Source organism: Megascapheus bottae, unplaced genomic scaffold (assembly GCF_031878675.1).
Source record: "Megascapheus bottae isolate mThoBot1 unplaced genomic scaffold, mThoBot2.hap1 HAP1_SCAFFOLD_176, whole genome shotgun sequence".
Classification (NCBI taxonomy): Eukaryota; Metazoa; Chordata; class Mammalia; order Rodentia; family Geomyidae; genus Megascapheus; species Megascapheus bottae.
Window position 1 is genome coordinate 191,058 of NW_028327646.1, and position 19,488 is coordinate 210,545.

Consider the following 19,488-nt stretch of genomic DNA (forward strand, 5'->3'; position numbering starts at 1 on the left):
GCTGTTCTCCAGGCCTAGGAGTTGGTGCCTGCCTGACCCAGTGGGCCGCCTGCAGTGAGAGAAGAGGCATCTAGGCAGTGCCAGACTGGGGGATTTGCCTGGCGGACCTGCCGAAGTTATTCCATGGCCTGGCCTAAATTGCTGCAGCCCCAAAGCCCCAGGGTTCTGGAAACATGGGGAGGGGCAGGAAGGACTATGAGTGAAGGGATGGATGCCAGCTCCTCTTCTTCCCCAGAGGAAGAGCAAGTATGCCAGATTGTCTCCCTGTAGCACCTGTATTCAGACTGTGGTCTGCCTGGACCGGCTTCCAGAAGATTTGACCCTGGCCATGCAGCTTCTAATACTGAGTCCTGAATTAAGCAAGCAGAAGAGGTGATGGAGGCCAGGTTCAAGGACGAGGGAACGCATGAGGGTCAGGAACAGGATTTCTGGAGGCCATCGTAGTTGTCCAGGAGTGGTCTGTGTGTTGAAGCAGAGCATTCAGTCTTCACAACCTCAGGTATTAGTAAACTGTGCATTCATGGAGAGCCTAGCATGCATCACTTGCACCATCAGATGGGAACTAGTTACCACCCTTAGAAGCGTCACTGAATGTAGATTTTTCTACATGTTCACTGCAAGCTAATTCATTTACCCTGCGTTTTACTTTTTTTTTAACATTGATTTTTACATCCCATTTCAAATGTCACATTTAACAAAGGGAATCTCAACATACAGTTACTGGCACATAAATTTTAGAACATAAATAAAATTAAGCTGAGTCTTTGTATGGCATAGATAATATTAATCTATGTAATAAAACGTTATGTCTATAGCGTATATAAGCTATCATAGCTTTTTATGTCTATGTAGTTATGTTTATATATACTGGTTAATGTTCTTTCTTTACATTGTCAGAGTGAGGAAACTATCACTCCATATCACACATAATGAAACCCCATACCTGATAGCAGTCATATTTCCTGTTCTTTTCCTGACTCTCCAATCAGAGCTCTAGCCAACTACCAATGTATCTGTCTATTTGCTTTTTCAGACTTTTCATGGATTGTTTTACTTAGTATGTTTTCAAAATTCATCCAAGTTGTAGTATGTATCTATATCTATATCGATTCTACATTCTTTTGGGTGGTCAATACCCCATTGAATAGACATGCCACATTTCAAACATTCATTTGGGTTGTTACTACTGTTTGGGTGGTTTGAGTGATACAGCAGTGAACATTTGTGGATAAGTGCTTTCATTTCTCTTGGGTATGTACACAGCTTACATCAGAAGTATTGAGTCCTATGGTCACTGTGAAGATCTGCCTCATTACATGCATTTTCCAAAGCAATTGCCTCACCTTTATTCTCGTTCCCAATTCTTCCCCATGTCTCTTGTCAGCTTTCGGTATTGTCTCTGTTTCTGGGTACAGCCATCTGCATTTCGAATGTTTTCATTGTGAGGAAAAATTCATTCAGTTCTATTTCCCCTCAATAGTATTGCATAGAGAATCTGAAGTAGTCTGAAAAACTTCTTTCAGTATGTCGAGAGATTCCTTTCTCACCATTCCTGTGCATATTGACACATAAGTTACAAATAGTCTTGTATTAGCTTACATTAATTTTAAGGTGGAGGATTGGATTGCATTTTTTGTACAGGTATACAATATATTGTAATCAATCTTCCTTTATTACTTTCCCCAAATTTTTTCAACAGGTTTCCTTGCTCTGTCAGAATTTTTGCAAGCAATCTAGCTATTTCAATATTTACCCACTATTTTTATTTTACCCATCCTTCTCCATTTATACTTAGGTAGTCCTTTAGTCAAATTCCTGCTGTATGTTTATCCATATAGGCCTAAACATGAATATATATTCCTTTAAGTTTTTGATTCTGCATATGAGTAAAAACCTAATTTTTGTGAAGGTAGTTTGTTTGGTTCTATGTTCCCAAATTGTCTCCCATTTTTTTGCATTTTTAGTTTGTATGGCTGTGTAATATTGCAGCTATACAGACATTAATATTGAGCGCATCAACAGTCTTTATAAAAATAAGAAGTCATGTTTATGTCTACTCTTCCTACACATTACTTTCTATAACTAGGACAAATTCTGAAGTGGATAGAACGTATTGACTTAACTCTTTCAATTTCCTTTGGTATTGAAATTGGTTTCAACATTTTGGTATAATGAGAATTACTAATTTTGGTTGCATACTTATCATTTTGTAATGATTAAATATTTTATTAGCTTTTATGAATAGTACCATGAGGTCTCATTATAATAATCCTATACATATGTACATTGAACTTTGAATGAGTTTCTCCTGTCCTATTCCTTTTAACACTTGTGTCCATAAAGCATTTAATAGGTTTCTGCAGACTATCTCCATATATATATGTGAGTGTCTGTATGAAACATTATCTTCCTCATACCTACTTTCCATCTCCCTCTCTCACTTATCTAATCAGGAGGTTTCCCTTTGTTGTGTTTTTGTTTCACTTTGTTTTGTTTTTTTTTATTACACATATCCCATTTTTACTATTTTTTATCATCATTACTTTAGATATAGTTTCCACATGAATGGAAACCTGCAGTATTTGACATTTTGAGCTTGGTTTATGACAGTCAACATGATGATCCCAGTTCCATCCATTTGCCTGGAGACAATGATATTTGACTCTTCTTTATGTGACTCAAACTCCATTGCTTGTAAGTATTACATTTTTTTCCTTTTTTCTTTTGCCAATCCTAACACTTGAACTCAAGGCCTGAGCACTGTCCTTGGGATTTCTCAGGGCTAGGGCACTACCATTTCTGGCTATTTCGGGCTTTTGTGTAGGTGGTACCAAGGAATGTAACCCTAGGCAAGCGCACTACCACTAGGCTATGCTCCGGGCCCAAGTGTTACATTTTCTTTATGCATTCATTGGTTGTTGTTTACCTAAGCTGAGCCACAGTCCAGCAGTTGGGAAGAGCACTACAATAAAAATGGGTATTATAAATATGTAACTGTTTTCTCAACTTACACTCCTTTGGATGTATGTCCAAAGGTCATACAGCAGCATCTGAGCTTTATGTCTAATCAATCCTTTGACTCTATATGCAAAGGTCATATAGCAGAATTACAAGGTTGCTCTATTTTAGTCCATCCCAAGTGCCCCTAAGTAGGAGAATTTGAGGTCAAGCCCTAGAGTTTGTTCTCTTGGCTTGCTTGCTGGTACTCAGCCACTTAAACCATACTCCAGCTTGGCGCTTCTTGCTGCTCACATCGGACGATAAAATACCATGGTCTTTCCCCAGGGCTGGGGGGGAACTGTCATCAATCAGGTTTCACTCTACTGATTAGCTAGGGTTACTGGAACTAACCATCATAAATAAATATATGTATATGTATAAATGCATATATGCATATACACACATATATACTCATACATACACACATATACATACAAACTTATATGTGAGTTTGTGTATATATATATCTGTATATATATTTATATACAGGTATGTATATATTTATAGCATCCTATACATATGTGATTTCCACAGTGGACACACTAAATTACATGCCACCCCACTGTAGTGTATTGTATAAAGGATCTTTTCCCTGTGTCTACTCTCACAAACTCCTCATCAGCATTTGTTGTTTCCTTTTATAATAATTGCTATTCTCACTGTGGTGAGATTGCAGTCTCAGGGTCATTTTGCAAATGAGGTGGAAACCATTTGTACTTCTGTAATCTGAAGAAGTCATTTGCTAAATTATTAATTGGATTTTTGGTTTTTGTTTGTAGAATTGTGTATTATCAATATTAGCCCTTTTGTGTTATATAGGGGACCAAGATTTTTTCCTATTGTGTAAATTGTTGCATGAATTTATGGTGTCATTTGATGTGCAGAGACTTTTTAATTGATTGGAATCCTATTTGTCAATCAATTCTTATTCTTCTGGAGTCCTATCCAGGAAATCATTTCCTATGTCTCTTGTTCACTGTCACCCTGTGTTTTTCTGTAGTGATGTCAAAGTTTCAAATCTTAATATGAATAGCTTTGATCCATTTTGAATTGATTTTTGACTGTATAGAGACACTGTGGTTGTAGGTTCACTCTTCTACATGTAGATAAGCAGTTGTTCAAAATTGTTAAAGAGCTGCCTTTTCTTAAACTATACATTGATTCCTTTTTCCAATAATTGGATGAGGATGGCTGTGTGCATTTAATTTTGAGTCTTCTATTTTGTTTCCTTAGTTTTCTAAGGACTATGTTGTTTTTATCCATGTGGCTTTACAATCTTTTAAAGTCTGGTAGTATAAAACCTTTAGTGTTGTGATCTTTTTACCCAGGATTATTTTTACTACCTAGGATATTTTATGTTTCCCAATGAATTTAATGATTTATTGCTATGATGATTTCAGGAAAAAAATCACCATGAAGTTTTGGTGAAATTTTCCACACATGTGAAGATTACTTTCAGAAAGGTTTAAAACTGATATTAGTTAATAATTAACATGAAATAATGATACATGTTAAGGCTTTACTATAACTATCCCTTAATGATTAAGTACTATTAATATAAATTCTACCAATTCAGTTTTCCATTTTTCTAGTGCCTTTATCTATTTTTTGAAGGCTTGATAGAGTAGGCCCTTCCAGTTTTTATTTAGGGTTCCTGCTAGGTATTGTTTTAACAGAGGCTAGGATTAACTGAAGAGCTTAATTTTTAGTGTATATTTACTGTATCAGGCAGTATAACCATGATATTTGCCATGTGTATACACTGCATTTTAATAAGAAGAATATCATTACTATTGCTTTGGACTTTCTAAAGGCTAGAGCTCTACCACTTCTGGCTTTTTCTTTATTTTGAAATTATTCTTTGTATTTTTGAAACTCCTTGAAGAGCCAAGTAGTAAATGTAGTAGAAAACCACCTCCCAAAAGCTCAGTCCATTTTCAGATGATAAAGACAGTTTGAAATTTCCACCATATACTGTATGCAATTACAATGAAACTCAACATGATTTTTATTCGTAATTCTGATGTGTTGAACTCAGAAGGAATGCCTAAGTAGTTTACTATTAAGTTTCTTTTTTTCCAGCAGAAAGTATTTCTAAGATTTCAATAAGTAAAAGTCTTTGGCAAATTCACTATAGTGACATTAATACAGAAGGGACATGTTGGATCAAGGTTGAGAGGCTGCTGGGGAATCCCTGGAATACTTCAATACCTCTTTAACTGGATTTAAGTTAGCAGGAATAATTTTTAAAAAAAATTCCTTTGTAAAAGAAAGTTTATACAAAAAATTCCTAAAAAAACAAAGAACCATACATATGATGTGTTCAGTACAGGAGAGAGAATGACTCTTGAAAGCTTAGCTCACTTCTGGTTTAATTTTAATAAGCTAGGCCACTCTTGAAAAAAGACCTTATATGAAGGGCTCTGTAGTGTGGCCTTCAAATATATTGGATATATTAAGTTTACTAAATAAATCTATGTCATGTAGTACATGACATATAGTATGTTACTTGTAATAGGATTATTGTATGTAATTAAACTGGGTTTGGAGGCACAAATAAAATTTATTGCAATGCAGAACAAGTTTTTCATGTTTCTATTAAATGTGTCATCACAAACAACAATGTAATGGTGTTCTATGACTTGGAAACAATGTAATTTACAGTATTGCCAAACAGAATTCCACAAAAACTTTATAGCACACCTTATGTGACTAGCTCAAAGTCCTTAGTTCAACTAAGTGATATGGAAGCATTTTGGTAAAGTGCCCACAGTGAGAGCTGTTTTAAAAGCAGTCTGTTTGTTACAGAAAAATTGTGACAGTGAATACTCACCACATTCTCTGCAATGCTACATAGCACTCACACATTCATGGGCAATGAAACCATGGACACACAACTCATTTCACATTAGAGTGAACAGATCTACAATATTTTTTAAAAACAGTTCTGATGGGGTCTGAAATAAAATATTCTCTATATACATATATATAATTCCTAATTCTTAAGCCTCTTAAAATTTCTAAAATGGCTTTTTGACTTGTCTTTAAAAAAGGAAAAAATGTGCAATGCACTTATATTTGCACTTTTGAATTAAGGAACAATATATGCTACAGTGACAAAACAACTTGGGACGGGTATGGGTCTGCTTATAGTATGTACATGATCTTTGGGTATTCATGAGAATCAGTTTATCCCTTGGAGCAACTTAATTTTCAGAGTCACCCAGGAAATATATTCAACCATTTATAAAACCACAAATTCTAACATGCACTATACAAAGTCATGATCTTATTTATCTGCACATTCTTCCACAAGATAAGTATACATTAAAAATATTGCTCAAGACATAAAATATATATTATTTCTTTCCTTTTCCATTTATGCATATAAATATTTTACTGAACATACACCATCATTCAATAAACAAATGGAAAAGTTGCTTTAAAGTGTAGTTCTCTGCTATTTAACAATATAAAGTATAAAATGAGTTCTCTGATATTTAGCAATATAAAGTATAAAATGCTTACAATATAGCCATTAAAGAGCAAAATTCAAGACATCTGCAAACCAATACAGCAGTGAACAGTTCTTTATACAAAAGTCCATTAAGAAAAAGTCAATTTTGTAACATTTTACATAAAAATAAAAGCAAAAAGGGCACTGTTTCATCAGCACATTCTTCACTTCTCTCTGGACTAGAGGCCAAACATATGGTTCACTCTTCGGATCATCTTATTTTCCATTTAGTTCTTGATCAACTTGTTTTATGCATTCTGGTGTGCCAACGTATATTCCATGGGAACAAGCTCCACTACTTTTCCCAAATTAAAGAGTTATCTAATTTTTTGGCTGAATTTTGAGCTAATAAATGGTCTTGTAACAGCCCAATTCTGACTTATTCCTAAGTACATATCAAGTAATCAAACCCAGATCTTCGTGCATGCTAGGCAAATGCTCTACCACTAGGCCAATCTCCCAGACTCTTTTTTTTTTTTTGAAAAGTAAGCGTTTTCTTTTTTTTCTTTTTATTCTTGTAATTAATAGAAGGGTTACATTATATTTGCAGATAAAGGGTGCATTAATTCATATACATTGATACCCTTTCTCATGTCTTGGTCCCAATTACCCTCCCCCCCAACCCTACCCCTCAGTTTGTTTTCCCCCCTTCCCTATCCTATTTCAAATAACCAAATATAAATCCCAGACTCTTATTCCAGAAATCTTTTTTTTTTCAAGTTTGGATTAACAGAAAAATTTTCCACATTAAATACAGAGGCAAAAGAAAAGGTGAGGTATTCTATGTGTTGAAACTATTTTACTGTCGTATTCGACTTTGGTCTTATGTCCTTTCCACTTTCAGTCCACTGTCTTTAAGGAGAACTGCTATGCCTTTAATTCTCGAACATTCCGTTCCTCATTCTGCAGTGATGTAAAGATGACCAGTGCATTCTGTTTGGGGTTGCCATAGGAGCAACCATATTAGTAGAGTTTGCTCTACAAGGTAAGGGTCTGAGCAAGGGCAGTCTGTCTATCATAGGGTTTGCTCTCTATGCCATTGGACTTTCTTCCCGTCCTTCCCATAGGGATTAAAGTAAAAAGAATGAATTTTTTCCAGGGAGGGCTTGTTGGATCATGTGAGGGGGAGAAGGGGCTGATTGAAGGGGACTTGGAGGAGTGAGAGCTGTCTGGGGATCTCTCTGGTTCTTACATATGAAGGCTTTGCCTGGTAGCTACCTGAATAAAGTGTGTGAGTGTGTGTGTGTGTGTGTGTGTGTGTGTGTGTGTGTGTGTGTGTATGGGGGCTTGAAACTGGGGCCTGGACACTGTTCCTTAACTTTTTTTTCTCCAACTCCTACCACTCTGCCACTTGAGCTACAGCTCCATGTACAACTTTTGCTGGTTTTTGGAGATTAGCGTTCCACGGAGCTTTTTGAGGCTTTGAACTTCTTGTCTTCAGATCTCAGCTCCTTAATAGCTGGGATTTCTGATTAGTCAATCACCTAAAGCCCATTTCCTCTGAAGATTTAACAAACTGGGTTTAGGGGAAGTGATGAACCAAAAGGAATGAAAAGAAAAAGAAAAGAAAGTTCTTAGCCTGAAAGGTAGCAGGAAAATCAGCTATGATTTAAATTTGTGACAGAGTTTGATCCTCCTCTGTGTCTAGCTATTTACAAGCTGAAAGGCTGGAGACAGTTTGAGTCCTTTTGCCTAATTCTTTTAGGTTACATGAAGCTCTTCACATTTGTTACAGCTCTACAGCAGAAGCAGGGCTGGCTACATGACTTCCTGCTATGTCTTGACCTCTTGTGGCTCCCATGGCCAGGGCCTAGGGACTAGGGACTGCAAGCATTGGGAGTTCTGTTTCCCTTGTGTATGAAATGGTATGGCTGGATACAATGTGCTTTACAAGTGTCTCCTCCAGATCCAAAAGTCAGAACCAGTATTTTACCTAAATGTATTTATTTATGTATTTTTACAAGAAGAATTTTCTTATTTTCATGTTACTTTTTCTTTTGAAGAGTGTAGGAATGTATTACCTGTGTCTGGATGCATTAGTGTAAATATCATATTATTATTATTATTATTATTGGACAGTTTTGAGTATGTGGGTGTGTTTGTGTGTATGTACAGATGTTGTGAATGTGTGGTAACACTGGGGTTTTAATTAGGGGTCTTAAATGCTTTCACAACTTTTTTTGCACCCAGGATTAGTGAATTATGACATCTGCTACAGGTCCAATTTCAGCTTTTTTTTCATATATTTTTATTGTAATTAATAGAAGGGTTACATTACATTCACAGATGGAAGGTGCATTACTTCACATACATTGATACCCTTTTTCAAGTTCAGCTTTTTTTATCTTTTAGATAAGTGGAGTCTCCTGGCTCTTTTCTTAGGTTTCTTTGAATTGAGATCCTCAGAACTCCTTGGTAGCTAGGATTATAATATCTTTTTATTCCCATTGACATTGTATTATCTTAACATATACCCACTCTGTGTGAAATATTATAGAATGTACAAGATTTTTCATGCTTTCTATTTCTTTTATAAAATGTTTCCAAGTAGAAAATCCACAATAACGGTGATATAAACTCTCTTAATAATGGATTTATTTACATCTCTAGGTCCCATGAAGCAATGCATTATCTGTAAAGGTGCCTTGTATATCAGTGAAATTTTGTTGATTCAAAAATTTTTCTTCTCTTGTTCTGTAACAGAACTATGAAAAGTAATTGCAGAATGTACTTCTCCCGGGATTGGTTAACTCTGAAGAATTATAGCTTTCAAGGTTTCATAGGCTATAGATTTTAAAAGGCTCACCACCACCTAAAACAGTTCTGTGTGCATGACTTTCCATAATGTTTGGTATATTAAGTATATTTTCAACACAATCAGTGTGAAATTCTTCTGTGTTTTCCCTCTCGTAGGTGAATGGTTTGTTACCTAGTGATACTATACTGAGATATATCCGGATTACACTGTAGCAGTGTTGACCCTCAACAAATGTAATATGTAAGTCATGGGATTCAAAGATGCTAAACCATGAGTAAAAGTCCCAAGCTTGGCTGATGAGATTGAGAATATACCTATACTTTCTTTGTTAATAAATGTCAACTCTATGGAAATGATATGTCACACATTCACAAATTAAACACGTTTCTTTTTCTTTCTTTCTTTCTCTTTTTCTTTTTGTGGTCTTGGTACTTAAAATTCAGGACATTAGCACTGTCCCTGAGCTCTTTTGCTTGGAGCTAGTTTTCAGATACTTTGTGCCACATCTCCATTTCTGTTTGTGAATTGCAGATGAGAGTCTCAGGGACTGTTGGCTGCGACTGGCTTCAACCCTGAGCCTCAGCTGTATCTCCTACAGAGGAGAACTACCAGCGTATGCCAGCACCACCAGACTTCCTTCTGTTTAAAATACTGCAGTTGAGATGCTGTGATAGGCATGCCTGAGTCCATGTAAACTGGGCTCTGGCAGCAGCTGTTGATCCAGCATGAGCAATTGGTGAGTGGATTTACCTGTCATTTGAAAGTAAAATCATTTTGAAATATGGTACCAAGACAAAGTTGATATTACTGCCCAACCATATCATGTAACTATTATCTGTTTTGAAAATAAATACCAAAGGAAAGAGGTCAAAAGAAACTTTCTCATAGGCTGTTCTAAAGTTAACTATGAGGAGCTAAAAGAGTATCACAGGTCAGGCACTCAAGTCACAATGACTAGTTTGAAGTGAGGAGGAATTCAGATATGAAGTAGCTAAAGGAATCAGGATAAATGTGTCAAAAGCCAGGACTATTTCACCTGAAATACCACCATCATGATGGATAGGAATCTTGCTTCCGCTGTGCAGATCTTTTTCTCCATAAGACAGTCAGGAAAGAAAGCTAGTATTGGTGGAAGCAAGGAGTAAAGGGGAAACAGAATCAAATATTTAGATGATATATCAGCTGGAATTTTTTTTATAATGCGTGAAGTGGAAAACAGTGAACACGGATACAAAATTTAAAAGCCATATCAGCTGGAGTTTCTACATAACGACCGAAAGGGAAAAGAGGAGACCTGGAAGCAGAATTTGAGTGATATATCAGATTCAGCTTCTACATAGCAAGGGAAAGAAAATCTAGGAAACAACAAAACCACAGAAAACATTGGTGTAGGTTCACAAAGAAAGAATTCTTCATCAGTCTTGTCTAAAAGCTTTGATTTTTAGAGATGAACATTGAGTTAGATCCCAAAGTCTCTCTTTTAGGAAAACACAAGAAATACCCTCTTGAATATATATATATATATATCATATTTATAGTTAGTCTTCAGTGAATTGCAGCTAATTTGTGTGAAAAAGTACATATAGGAAGGGCCAGGTGTATGGCCTAGTAGTAGAGTGCTTGCTTAGCATGCAGGAAGCCCTCAGTTCTATTTCTTGGTAACACATACACAGGAAAAGTTGGAAATGGTGCTGTGTTTCAAGTGATATAGCACTAGCCTTGAGAAAGCTCAAGGACAGTGCCCAGGCCCTGAGTTCAGGCTCCAGAATTAGCAAAAATTAAAAAGTATATATATGATTTTACATAGTATTTGACTGTGCTTAATTTAATGATTCAAAGCAGATCCTATCTCTATCTAGAGAGGTCAGCTATGATAGGTCAAATAATGAACATAGATAGGCATATGTATGAAGATATACAGAGACTAAATAAGTATGTAGGACCAATTTTTTTCTTTGTTTTTATTTTGTAGGATGGGGACTTGAACTCTGAGCCTGTGTGCTATTGTCCCTGAGCTCTTCAGCACAAGGCAGGGGCTATACCACTTGAGCCATAGCACTACTTCTGGGTTTCTGGTGGCTAGCTGGAGATTCCAGTCTCATTGGAAATTACAGTGGCAAGGCTGGCTTTGAAATATGATCCTCAGATTTCAACCTCCTGAGTAGCTAGGACTTTAGTCACTTGATCCCTGCATTATGGAAACTATTTTGAATGTCACAGCTGTGCAGCTCTATCTGCGCCATACTGTCCTTTTAAAGTTGGTGAATGATTGAGACACCAGTGAGGAGATGGGGTTCTTGATGTTGCAGTGAACAGTGAAGAGAACTCTTAGAAAACTCTGATAGGATAGCTTGTTTATAAGACCCTATTCTGAGAGGCTGTACACATTTTGTAGACTGCAATGACAAATGATCACAGAAAAAGTAGCTTCTGCAGTAACAATTTACATCACAACACTGGGGAATATAGGGCTCAAATCAAAGGGCCCACAGCTACTTGGCCCCTACTCAGGGCTGAGGAAAAGGAAGTTCCTTGTAGATCCCTTTTCCCTGTTTTCCTGGTTGTGGACAATTGTCAGGCCCATGATTCCTCCTCTAGATTGCTGCCCTTCTTGGCACATGCCATTCTTATTTTTTCATATATTTTTATTGTAATTAATAGAAGGGTTACATGATATTTGCCAGATAGATGGTGCATCACTTCACATACATTGATAACCTTTCACATGTCTTGGTCCCCATTTCCCTCCCCCCACCCCCACCCCTCAACTTGTTTCCCCCCCTTCTCTATCCAATTTCAAATAACCAAAAACAAATATATCCGATATATCAGGTAACAAAGTGAGATACTGTAACAATATGAGATAACCAAGGGACAGCAAAAGAGATAACATAGTACCTTAAGAACAACAATCATTCATTATATGGCTTATGTTTCTATATCCTAGAGATCCTTTCATTTAGCGTCCTACTATATGGCCTTTTGTATCAAGGTTTTGCCCTATTGCAAATCTCTGCTAGGACAGCCCAAGGTTTCCACTGATTATGACAAAAGAGGGAAATCACTGAGCCTAAGTTCCTTTGAGTCTGGCTTACTTTAGTTAATGTGAATTTTTCTAAGTCTTTCCATTTCCTAACAAATGGGGCAATGTCATTCTTTCTGACAGCAGCATAGAATTCCATTGTGTACAAATACCACATTCTTTTGGTACAGTGAATACTTTTTCAAAATCTGAATCCAAGGTTTATGACTCAATGAATAGTGTGTAGATATCATTTACCTTGGGTAAAGCATTGAAGTCTAGGCTCAAGAATGATTTTAATTGTGGAAATGAACAGTGACTGGGTGTTCCAAAGAAATCATATTCTCAAAGAAATTAGAGAGTGTTTGTGTGAGTGAGTGTGTTTGTGTGTGTGTGTGTGTGTGTGTGTGTGTGTTTGTTTATATGTGTGTTTGTGTGCTGGTACTCTGGTATTATGACATCTGCCCCTCTGCTCTTGTGCTTAAGTCTGATATTTTCTTTTCAACTCTTCATTTCCGGTCCAATATTTTGTTGCCAATATTTTGAATTGGAAATGTCCTTTCAAAGCCATTTCTACTCTGATTTCCTTCCATTTATTATCATCAGTCCTCTCAGTAAATGTCATTATTGAGTTGAGCAGTGGTTCACCAATCCATTCCTGGCCATGCTGAGGGCACAACAGGGGTTCATGTGATGAGACTGCGTTGCCAAATGCTAGTCTCATCCCATGCAGCTTCATCTAGTACAGGCTTCTGAAGTCAAATCTCAGTACTGCACAGAGGCCTGGTAGGGATAGCAGAGGTGGAGGGGTAGCTCCTGTAGCAGATCCCATGCTTGGCATGGAGAAGTCCATGGTTTCAATACCCAGCATTGTAGATAGAAAATGATAGTTTTCTTTACTTTTTAGACTTAATTTTTGCGTATGTGTTTAATTTCTTCACAGTGTGGACACTTACACCCAGAGGGGAAAGTTGTCCCAGTCCTGGCCGGCCCTGAACATCTGGTGAGTCCCCCGTGTACTTCTCATCACAGTGCTAACCAATATGCAGTGTTGTAACCATAGACAATACCCATGGCAGGCACACAGTGTCAGTACAACCTTGTTTTCAGTTTTGAAAATAAACAGGCCACAATGGAACACACCAATAAACAACTGTTCCTATTCTCTTTGGAAGTCAAGTTGCAGGATCTACGCAGATAAATGAAGATGGTCACAGTGAATATATGAAACTCACACTAATTGAATGGAATGGAATCAGATTTCACATACAAAGTAGCTAATGGAGCCTGAATCAGTTCTTTATACCCCACACTTATGTTACCTTGAAAGACTCAGCATCACATGAGATAGAGGTCCTGCGGATCCTTTTATCAATCAGAGAGGTAGGACAGACAGCCACTAATACTGCAACCAAGTAGGGAACAGAGGTGCTACGGAAGCAGAAATGTAGAGGATATGTCATCTTGATTTCCTACATAGCAAGTGAAATGGAAAATAAGGGAAGCCACAAAGCCACAGTCAACACTGTGTAGATTCATAAGGCAAGATCTCTTGGCCAATGTTGCATAAACACTTTGTTTGGCAGAGGTGAACATTTATTACAGTAAGAAGCATTATTTTCCAGGAAAATTCAGGAAGTACTCTCTTGCATATACAATATATAGATAGTTTTTGATGAATTATAGATACTTTGAGAAAAAAGTAGGTATGAGAATTAACATAGTATTTGACTGCGTATAATTTAAAGATAAAGTAGTGATAATAAGGGGAAGGAAACGTATGTCTAGAGAAGTCAGCCATAAGTGTCAGATACTGGAATATAGATAGGTATGTGTATAAAGTTGTACAGAGAGTGTGCATCAAGTTTGTGGGCAGTATTTTGAATGTCACAGTAGTGCACTTTTATCTGTGCCATTCCATCCTTTCACGAGTTGGGTGAATGACCAAGATGAGTGAGGAGAATGGAGTTTCTGTTGTGCTAGTGAGCCATAAAGAGAACTCTTAGAAAAATCTATAATCAGATCACCTCCATGAGACTTTATTCCAAGGGATTGTGTATGTTTTCTAGAGCTCAGTGACAAATCACAATGAAGTAGCTTCTGCACTAACAATGTATTTGAGAGCACTGAGGCGATTCAGTTCTCCAAGGGCCCATGCACACTTGGCTCTGACTCAAGGATGAAGAAAATAATTGAAGCACAAAGTCCCGTTTCGTTGTGATAGTTTTTTTGCCCATGGATTCATCCTCTAATTTTCTGACCTACTTGGCACATGCCATTCTTTCTGTACAGTAAATACTAACATTTTTTTGGCCAGTCCTGGGCTTGAGGTCAGGGCCTGAATCCTGTCCTTGGATTTTCTCAAGTCTAGAGCTCTACCACTTGAGCCTCAGCACCATTTCTGACTTTTTTTTCTATGTGTGTGGTACTGAGGAATTGAAGCCAGATCTTCATGCATTCTAGGCTAGCACTCCACCACGAGGCCAAATTCCCATCCCAATGCCAATTTTTAACAAATATGAATCCAGGGTTTATGAGTTGATGCGTAGAGTATAGACATCATTTATCTTGGGCGAATCATTAAAGTCTTGGGATCAAGACATGATTTTAATTGCTGAAGTGAAGAGTGACTAGGTGTTCCAAAGAAATCACATACTCAACCAAAGAAATTATGGACTGTGTAACCTATGTGTTTGTGTGTGTATGTGTGTGTGTGTGAGTGTGTGTGTGTGTGTGTGTGTGTGTGTGATATGTGTATTCATATGAGTATGCACTGGTGTTATGACATGCCCCTCTGCTCTTGTGCTCTAATATAATGCATTATCACTCAAACTCCACATTTGTAGTCCAATGTTTTGGTGCAGGATTGGAAATAGCCATTCAAAGCCATTTCTACTCTGAGTGCCTTCCACTTGCTATCATCAGATCTTCCAAAAAATGTTATTCAGTGGTTCACCAGTCCATTCCCTGCCATTCTAAGAGAAAACAGAGGTTCACATGATGAGGCAGCATTGCCAAAACTCGAATCACTCCTATGAAGCTTTGTCTAACCCAAGATTCTGAAGTCAAACCTCAGTACTTCAAGGAGGCCTGGCAGGGATAGTAGAGGTGGAGGTGTAGCTCTAATATCAGATCCCATGCTTGGCATAGAGAAGACCATGGTTTCAATACCCAGCAATGTAGATATTTTTCTGTGCTGTTCTGGCTCAATTTTTGTGTATGTGTTTAATTTCTTCGCAGTGTGGAATCTGACACCCAGAGGGGAAATGTATCCCAGTCCTGGCCGGCCCTCAACATATGGTGAGTCCATGTATTTGTCAACTGAGTGATAAACAATGTAAAGTGTTGTAACCATAGACAATATATATGACAGTCGATCAGTATCAGTACATCCTTGTTTTAAGTTTTGACATAAATAAGAATAGAAAAGGTCAAAAGACAATTGTTCCTGTTTTCTTTGAAAGTCAAGTAGTAGGATCTATAAAGGGAAATGAAGATGGTCATAGTTCATTTATAAAGCTCACACCAATTGAATGTATTGGAAACAGATTTCACTTAAAAAAACACTAATGGAACCTGAATCACTTCTTCATACTCCACTCCTCTGTTACCTTGAAAGGCATACTATCACATTGGATGGGAGCCTACAGATCTTTCTATCAATCAAGGAGGCTAGAAAGACAGCCAACAGTAGCACCAGCAAGTGGGAACTGAGGGAGTCATGGAAGCAGCAGTGTAGATGGTATATCAGCTTGATTTCCTGCATAGCAAGTGAAATGGAAAATAAGGAAAGACACAAATCCACAATATATGTCCATAAGGAAAGAATTCTTTGTCAATCATTTTATAAAAGATTTCTTTATCAGAGGTCAACATTTCTTTGGACCAAGAACCTCATTTCTAGGAAATTCCCCTTCCAAAAATAGTATATTTTGTGATTGTTTTTGATGAATTGTACCAAATTTGGGTGAAAAATAGTTTTAGGAATTTCCACAGTGTTTTACTGTGTATAATTTAATGATTCAAAGCAGATCACACGTATATCTAGAGAGGATAGCATAAAAGGACAGATACCAGAATATGGATATACATGTGTACAATGATATTCAGAGACTGAGCACATAGAATGTGGAGAACTATCGGAGTGTCACGGCAGTGCGATTTTGTCTGTGCCATTCCATCCTTCTGAAAGTTGGGTGAAGGACTCAGACTCCAGGAGAAAGTGAATTCTCCCGGTCCTTGTGAGCAGTGAAGGGAACTCTTAGAAAACTCTGATCAGACCACCTGGGCATGAGACACAGATTGAAGGGTTTGTACACATTTTCTAGGACTGCTAACAAAGGATCACAAAGGAAGAACTTGTGCACTAACAATTTACCTCCCACGACTGGGGATTATAGGTGTGAAAGTGGCTGTGAACATTTGTCTCTTGTTCGAGACAGTAGAAGGGAATGTCTCCACAAAGTCTCCCTTTTGGCTTGGACAATTGTTTGGCCCATCCACTCCTCCTTTAGATTTCTATCCTATTTGGCAGATGCCATGTTCTTCTGTACAGTTAATGCAACTTTTTCATAAATGTGAATCGAAGGTTTCTGACTCCATGAATAGTGCACAGACGTCATTTATTTGGGTAAAGCCTTAAAGTCTTGGCATCAAGACATGATTGTAATTTTTGAAATGGACAGTTGCTGGGTTTTCTCACAAGATCACATTCTTCATCAAGGAAATTACCAATTGTGTGTGTGTGTGTGTGTGTGTGTGTGTGTGTATTCCTGTGCAGTTGCTGTGGTATTTGGCCTTGTGCTCCTTTTCTTCTTGTGCCATGGGTGTTGCTTCCACTCTTGATCTGTACATTCCCTCATCAGTATTTTGCTGCTGAACTGAATTAGCCTTTCAGACACATTCTTTTCCTTAGTGACTTTGTTTTTGTCATCTGTCTTCAGTTCTCTCAGTACATGATCCAGTAGATCACAGAGGTCTGACAGTGGTTCATCTACCCATGCCAGATCATCCTGAGAGCACAGCCAGCAAGGGATGATTGAGTCAGCATAGACAAAAGCAATCTTCTGTCCTCAGAAGCTTCATTCAGCACTGGGCCCAAACTTTAAGCTGCAGTTTCAGAGACAGGGACTGAAGCTATAGAACAGTTAGATACACAACTCAAATGCATATCTAGCGAAAACCATAGTTTAAACCCCCAACCTTTTAGGGAAATGCATTGTTTCTTCTCCCAGTGTCCCACTTAATTGTCTCTATGTTTTGTATTTTGTTATAGTGAGCACCACACATTAGAGGTCCTCATATCTAAAACGAGCGCAAATGTTTGGTGAGTTGATTTGACCTCTCAGTGTACAACCGTTTTGGAGTCTGAGGACAATACAGATTATACAGACAGCCTAGGAATATCTTTATGAAGTCATTTTGAATATTGACACAATTAGCGGATGATTGGGTTGGTCAAAAAACACTGGTGGATTGGCTGCTCTGTAGTCTAGGAAGCAACCAAATTTTTCATAATGTCAGTGCTTGTATGTTGCTTTCTATTAGTCAACGGAGGTGACAGTCCTACTCAGAAGTAACCCTGTGGTGAAATGGTGTGTAGAGCCTAGTGTTAAAGTTCTTATTGAGTGTGGATTGACCCTGCATTCTCTAGAATGGTGATACTGAAAAGCCCACCATTATATTGATGGAATTCCTGCTTCTGGCCTACTGTCCATTGTTCCTATCTGAGAGTTGAAATCAGTAAAGATATCCCAGATTATTGAAGGAATGGAGGAAGCAGAAAATTAGGGAATTCAGGGTTGAGTTCCTTTGACTTGCATTGAAAGTTACACAAGATGGAATTAGGCATTGTGGTAGATGTACTGAGAAAAATTCTTCCATCTTGGATGAAACCTTTAATTTTCTGAGGTCCATATTTAATATCCCCAAGAGATACAATTCCATTTCTATGGCAAAATGGAATACTGCTTTTCATTTAATAACATGCCTCTCAGTTTTGCACTGCAGTACCAGAGAAAATCGCTCAAGGGAACATAAGAGCTGGAGATGTAGATGTAGCTCAAGTGGCAGAACATTTTCCTAGCAGGAGCAATGCCATGATTTCGATATCCAGCTTGTATAAAACATGTTTGAGTTCCTCTACATGGTCCAACTCAATTATCTGTTTCTAATTTTATTTCATTACTAGTGATGTCACGACGTTTCCAGCCACTGCGGTTTGTGACTCAAACATTGACATTTGGTGAGTTGTCTATCATCTGAAAGTTAAACTGATTTCAATGTAAGTACAATGCCCAATCAATATGACAGCTTCTCAGAGAGTTCTCATGTAATCCTTGTGTGTATTGAAATAGAGAATGATAGCATAAATGAACACACACTTGATCATGATCTGCTTTGAAGTGAAACCTAGCAACCAAATCTTTATTTACATATCAGTGCCTGCATGCAGCTTTCACAGAGCCAACAGTGGTAAGAATCCCAGTTAGAAACAGTGAGAGTGGTCTTAATGGTTTCTCAATGAAAAGAACAACAGATCTTTTTCATTCTCCAGAATTCTGATACCCACTATCAAAACTGATGAGAATCCTTCTTCTTAGGCTACCGTTCCTTGTCCATTTGTGAGAGGTAGTTAAAAAAGCAACCAAATAAATGAAAGGACAGAGGGAGTAGAGCAGACTTAGAATGCAGAAAATTAGAAGTTCTAAAGCACTGAGTTCCTCTGAAGTGAGTTCCAACTAGCATTAAACTGCATAATATCAATAGCATTGTGCTAAGTTTACTAGGAAAGAAAAAGACTTTAATCATGCATAAAAGTTTTCTTTTATAAAAGAAATTAATTTTCCTTTCCAGGGAAAAATGGAAATACCTTTGTTCCTTTTGCTAAGTTATGTATTATTTCTATTCCTATGAATTTATTTGTGTTAGGTAAACTGTAGCCAATTTAAATAAAAAACTAACACTATGAGTTCACATGGCATTTGATTCTATCGTTTAATCCTCTAGCACGGATGGAAAAGATCCAACAGAAGTTGGGACCAAAGAATTGACAAAAAGGTCAGATATCTATATGCAGATAAACATATGTAAATATACATGGTTGTTAAACAGAGTGTTTCTGGGAATTATTTTCAAAATGTTCTCAGTGCAGCTTTTGTCTGTATTATTACTCCTTTTCCATGGTTGTTG

General features: G+C 37.4%; 1 long non-coding RNA gene across 1 annotated transcript; it reads left to right on the forward strand.

Annotated features, from left to right (window-relative positions):
- Positions 1-7,464: 7,464 nt before the first annotated feature.
- On the forward strand, positions 7,465-17,602 carry LOC150039552 (uncharacterized). The gene is made up of 6 exons (XR_016534332.1): positions 7,465-7,502; positions 9,431-9,515; positions 9,807-10,011; positions 13,241-13,300; positions 15,538-15,597; positions 17,573-17,602. It is a non-coding gene; the product is annotated as an uncharacterized LOC150039552 (long non-coding RNA).
- Positions 17,603-19,488: the final 1,886 nt, after the last annotated feature.